The sequence below is a fragment of the Pteropus vampyrus genome, unplaced genomic scaffold, assembly GCF_000151845.1.
Source record: "Pteropus vampyrus isolate Shadow unplaced genomic scaffold, Pvam_2.0 Scaffold18, whole genome shotgun sequence".
Lineage (NCBI taxonomy): Eukaryota > Metazoa > Chordata > Mammalia > Chiroptera > Pteropodidae > Pteropus > Pteropus vampyrus.
In genome coordinates, this window is record NW_011888799.1 from 727495 (window position 1) to 733524 (window position 6030).

At 48.3% G+C, this 6030-nt stretch overlaps 1 pseudogene; it reads right to left on the bottom strand.

The window, feature by feature from the left end:
• Positions 1 to 4660: 4660 nt before the first annotated feature.
• Positions 4661 to 5538, bottom strand: LOC111736140 (annotated as a pseudogene).
• Between the last annotated feature and the right edge of the window lie 492 nt (positions 5539 to 6030).

The window sequence follows — 6030 nt, forward strand, 5'->3', positions numbered from 1 at the left end:
AAAAATTCTCTGAGGATGGATTCTGGAAACAAAATGTTTTAGAGAAACTCTACAGATGATGATTCCAACGTGCACCTTTTAAAATTTTATCAATTTATAGTTTTAAAAGAAGGCACCACTTTTTCTTTGGACTGAGAGAGAAGTCACAGATAGCATCAGTTTAAGTTCTCTTCCCACCCCAGGTTGTAGCTCCCAATTCTGCCTCTAATAAAGGGTAAGGCAGTAAGAGAGGTGTGGCTTACTCCCTTCCACCCTGCTGGGGACCAGGTAGAAGCTGCATCTTGTCCAGGAGGGAAGAGATTGCAGTAGGGACCAGAGGCAGAATGGACTTTGGCTCACAGTGAAGCTGAGTCCTGGAGTTTCTGCCCTGTGAGAGCTTAGGAGAGACAGAAAGCAAAAATTCCCCTTGATTCTTTCGATGATATTTATTGAACACCTACTATGTTCCAGATGCTGTTGTAGATGCTGGGGCTATAGCAGTAAGCAAAATAGACAAAAACACCTGCCTTCATGGAGCTAACATTCTAGTGGGGGAGAGAGACAATCAACATAGCAAAGAAATCAGTATATCAGAAAGTGAGAAAAATAAAGCAAGGAGAAAGACTAGGAATGTGTGGTGGTGTTGATACAGGACAGGACAAATTTCCGTGAGCGGAGGGGGAGACCAAACCCTGTACCGAGAGAAGAAGAGGGTCCTTGGTGGAGAGTGTAGAAAGAATTCAACACACACGCCAGAGTTAGAGTCAAAGGAAAGTTTATTAAAAAAGAGGTGACACTCCATGGACAGGTCTCCTCTCAGAGGCAGAGAGTGAGAGGAACAGTGAGAGAGACAGGGAGAGAGGGACAGAATAAAGGCACTGAGAGGGACCCAGAGTATTCAGGGAATTCAGTTTATCTGTGAGCCATAGTTTAAAAGAACTATGTTAACCCATTTCCTTTGATATGGACATACAGCAAGGAAGGGGAAGAGTATGTAATGTGAAAGGGTAAGCATATTTAGAGTGAAAGGCCTGCTGGCAGTTCCCAGCCTTTAATTCATAGGTTCCCCATGTTTTAGCCATACGGAATGACTCTTGGTTCCCGTTTCCCCTTCACAGGTGTGGGGAATGGTTTGTTAGCAATCCAAACCGAAATTTTCCTTTGTTCTGAAGGTGTCCTCCTGGCCTAGCTGCAGTCTGATCTGCATATTGCAGTCTCTGATTGTGGCTTGATTAACAATTTAATTGTCTTGCCTCCTCCCTACATCAGTGTTACAATTTGGAGGGTATATTGGGGTGAGGAAAGGCTTTGGTGAGAAGGTAACATTTAAGTAAAGATTTGAAGAAGGCGAAAGGGTGGGCTATGCAGATATCTGGCAGAACAGAGTTGTAGACAGAAATGGCAAGTGCAAAGCCCCTGAGGTGGGACTATGTCTGGCAAGTCAAAGGGCAGGAGGAGGCCAAGTGTCCAGAGCAGACTGAGAGAGGGAAAACTGGTGGAAATGAGGCCAGGGAGTTGGGCCTTGTAGACCATTGGCTATGGACTTGGCTATGACACCCAGTAAGACATAAACTAGATATACCTCTCACATAGACCAGAGGAAGCTGGCCTCTAAAAAATGTCGAGAAACTGAAGCTAGAGTGGACATTCGGCCAGCAAATCTTTCCGATTTGCCTTGTGAGGGACTGGGACTGTGATGGGGAAGGATTGGTGCTTCACTCATACTGGAGCACGGAGCCCCGAGGTGGGTAGAAAACTGAAGAGTGTGTTCTAACTTCGAGGGGTGGGGAGAGGAGCGGGAGACAGGGCTGGGGCTTGACGGAACCTGGCCAGAGTGGATAATGAGGTTAGGGGACACCAAAAGCCAAACTCACTCTCCCAGGACCCCTTCCTACACGCTCAGAACTCACAAAAAATTTGTGGAGGGCCTACTGTGTGGCAGGCACTGTGCTGACACCGGGGACGCAGACACAAATAAAGGTCCTGCCCTCTCAGGGTCTTGTAAGGACTGAGGCCTCAGGCAGGATTTATGAGTATCATTTGTCACCTTTCCTCCAAGTTCTGAGCACAGGCACTATGTGCTGAAAGAATAAAGGGAGAACCCTGATGGGACGGAAGGAAGGAATCCTGCAGCTTTTTATGGGAGAACTGGATTTTAGTGGCTTATGTGTGGTTGGTTATATAACAGCTCTCCTGGAACGTATGTAAAAGAGGAGCTTAGAGAAGGTGTATTAATGGTGGAATCGCAGGCAGAGAACAGCTCTTGCTATTGTGCAGGAAGATGGGAAGAAGTGGCTCAGGCTGGGAGGTGGGCCATGGGAGAAAGGTTACCATTGGGCAGGGCAATTGGCTGGCTGTGTAAGAACAACTGGTTCCCTTGCTCTACTTGGAAGTCTGTTGATTCTCTCCAAGCGACTCATGTTTCTTTATGAGCTGCTGTGAAGGACTCAGCGGTCCTGGACAGCCCACAGCTCTTTGGAGATAAAAGGAACCTGACCCGGGGTGGAGCGTGAGGTCCTGTATGCTGGCCGTGTGCTGGCACTCTGGGTGCCTTCTCAGGCACAGCTTGGCACCATTCCTGGCCTGGGCAACCTCGCTGCCTCCCTTCTGGCGCCTTCCTGACCAGATCCTGGCCTTAGCTCTGCCAGGCCCACTCTCCTCCCCTAGAAACACAATCTGTCCCTCTGCCTCCTGGGGGCATGGCTCCTGCCTCCTGCACTGTTGGCTGCTATAAATAGCCCTGCTGCTATTTCACATACACCCCTCCCTCTCATTCTCTATTTCCCAGGACACCTCCCTCAGCCCCGCCTGCTGTCTGCCTCTGGTGACCCTGAGTCCTTCCTGAACAGTGGGGTGGACGCCAGGGCAAGCCTTGCCCAATCCCTGAGAATGCCAACTTTGAAACTAGATAGTTCACACACTGCAGAAGAAGAAAGCTGTTTACGTTCTTCGCTGACGTCCTCTCGGCCACCCACGTCAGGACTGACTCATTTGCTGTCTTGTCTTTCTGCTGTCTTTACACCCTTGAGCAGACTCCCTGCCTGAGCGGCCAGCCCTCAACTGGGGGAGTTTGAGTTTTGCCTCCCTGTGTTCTTCACAGAGCTGAATGGCTCTGAGTAATTATAGCCCTCAGACTAACAATACAATTTAGGAACATCCAGACCATAAAGGGGCAGAGACATACAGAAACCAAAATGTGAGAAGTGTCCTGGAAAAGGTGAAGGGAAAGAAGGCAGGTGACTGCCTGAAGCCTGGACCCACACCCGCTAAAGGGGCAGCCCCAAGTCCTCCCAGAAGACAGTCTCAGCAGTAGTGGGAGTGCAGCAGAGTGGGGAAATTCTGACTGTTTAAGGGAGGGGACAGTCCAGACTAGTCTGAGAGGGAGGCTAGCTTTTTTTAGCTTTCCCCCTCCAAGTCAGGGACCGGTGACAAAGGCCCACTCCTCTCATTGGTACTGGTGGCATGGTCTCTGCTCACCACATGACTACCCAGACAGCTCCTGCCAGAGAGTAGGGGCTGAGGGGGAAGAGAGGGCTGTGAGGCTGGCATGGGGAGGGGTGTCAAGGACCACACAAGCCACAGGAACAGGTTTCGGCTGGCTGCCTGCATCAGTCCCTGGAGCCACTTCATCCCTTGATCACAGGCCTGTCTGTTACAGGCCATTAAGCTCTTCGAAGGTGCTGCGCTTGGCTAAGGCTAGAGGCCAGCAGGTGAGGCGGAGCTGAGAATGAGGGGGAGCCTCTGGGAACTCACCAGGCCAAGCTTGTTCCCTCCCAGGCCTTGGCTCACTGGGGATAAATGTTCCCCTGCGAGTTCTCATTCTCCCCTGAAAAAGCTACACCTTCATGAACCCCTGGAAATTCCCTGCACACACACTCACACGCACACGCACGCACGCACACACACACACACACACGCACACAACATATACCACATACACCACACGTATCACATACATACACACACCACACATATACACATACCACATACTCACATACAAACCACACACACTCACAGCATCCAGGTACCCAATTCTGACAGTTCTACCCTGGCAGCCTCAAATGCCCCCTGCTGCCCCAAGGCTCTCAGCAAGGGGCCTTTTGGGTGCCCCCAGTCTGCTCACAAGCTCCCTTTGCATCCCAGGGCAGAGCTTTCTTGTCAGCCCCGTGACTGCCCAGCCCCACAGTTTGTGCTTGGACGTCTCTCCCTCCCTCCTCTCTCCTCTCTCTTTCCCCTTGTCTGGGCTGCAGAGAACTGAGCTCTTCCATTCTCCTTAGGGCTTGAAAGCAGAGGGGAGAAAGCACCAGGCTTATCCATGTAAGGACCCCAAGAGCCCTGCAATGGAGACGTTGTCCACCCTCAGAGGGGACGTGTTCATAGCCATCAGATCAGGGGCTCCTCTGTTTAAAATTCTGTATACACTCCCCCACCTCATAAGCACATCATTCAACTTTGCAGACAAATCCTGCCAGGGCCCTCAGCCTATGCCCTGCCATTCATTCCCCAGCCCCTGGGCACCCTGATGTGCTGGACTCCCTGCTCTTCTTCTGGTCTTGCCCTGGTCTCTCATGCCCACACCCCTTTGCACATGCTGTTCCTTCTGCTTTGAATGCATTTTCTTACCTTGTCCACCTGGAGAGTTAATTCATCCTTCATCCTTCAGGTTGCCTCTGCTAGAAAGCTCTTTTTTTTCTTTTTTCTTTTCTTTTCTTTTTTTTTTTTTCAATATCATGAATAGGTTTTATTTATCTCTATGAAAAGTCTGAATTTTAAACAGATTCTTGGACTGGGGGCTCGTATCCATCAGCTCTTTCAACTTTAACACCTGTCTCATTCTTACTAGCCTTTCTAGAACTGCTACCTTCATTATAATATTCCATGAGTTTTTCTAATTCAAAGTTGGGCTTCTTCGGCATTTTGACTTTTCTAAAAAAGATATCACGGAGCGGATAAATAGATTGGCAAATCATTTTCTATGTCTTTTCCAATGTTTCTGGAATCAATTTATTGACTATTTCTTTCAAGTCACTTGTGCCTTTCGGGTCACGATTTCTATCATCTTCTTCCGGATTTGGTGGACCTGTTGATGCTGAGCATAAGAGGTCTTCCGAATCTGTTTGCTGCGTTTTTTAGTAAAACCAATACAGAACAGATGAAGCAAGTAACCACCCTTGGTCTTGACGTCAACATGAGCTTCAGTCATGGTCTGCCAGATTTTGACTGTGGAACTCATTTTGTCATGGGTAAGGTCCATGACATGGAAATGAGTTAGGTAGTTTTGCTCTGAACATCCTCAGTAATTAGCTTGAGATTTCTAAATGCAGTCTTGTCATTCTGCACATCAGCTAGGCTCACTTCAAAAACATGACTCTTGAGACTATCAGATGCAATTTTGATTCCTTGAGTTCTTGTGACTAGTGTTTTCCCAATATTTCTTATATTGAGCATAGCTGCTGCTTTCACATCATACCAATATTTCTTAGAAAATGCGCCGACTACTTTCTTCTTGACTCTCTTTTTGCCACCTTTTGTAAGGCACTTGTTCGTGCCAACTTCCATGGTGCCGCCTAGAGAGCCAAAAGGCTAGGAAGCCTTAACAGCAGCACCCTCTGCTTTCTGCAGACTTCAATGCCCCTTCTTTGGGTGTTCACGACTCATTTGTTCAAAGAATTTCCCACCATATTTTAGTGGTTAACAGGTTCACTTTCCTTATTACATTGTGGGCTAAGGGGCAGGAGACTGTGTTTAATCCATAACCTCTATCAGAGTGCTGACACATAGTAGGTGCTCAATACTTGTCGATTGAATGTGTGACTTAATGAATGGGGCAGAAGAGGTCCAAGTAAACAGAGAGAAACACCAAGTCTTTGAGGAAGAAAAGGAATTTCTGGCGGTGGATATCAATCAAGGAAGCCTTCCTAGAGGAAGTGAACAGGCTGTTTGTTGATAGGGCAGAGACATTCCAGGCAAAAGAACTGATTGGTCAAGGCAGAGGGGAGCCATGGGAAGGTCTTCTGTCAGGAATAAAAATGTTTGTAGCCAACATTCACT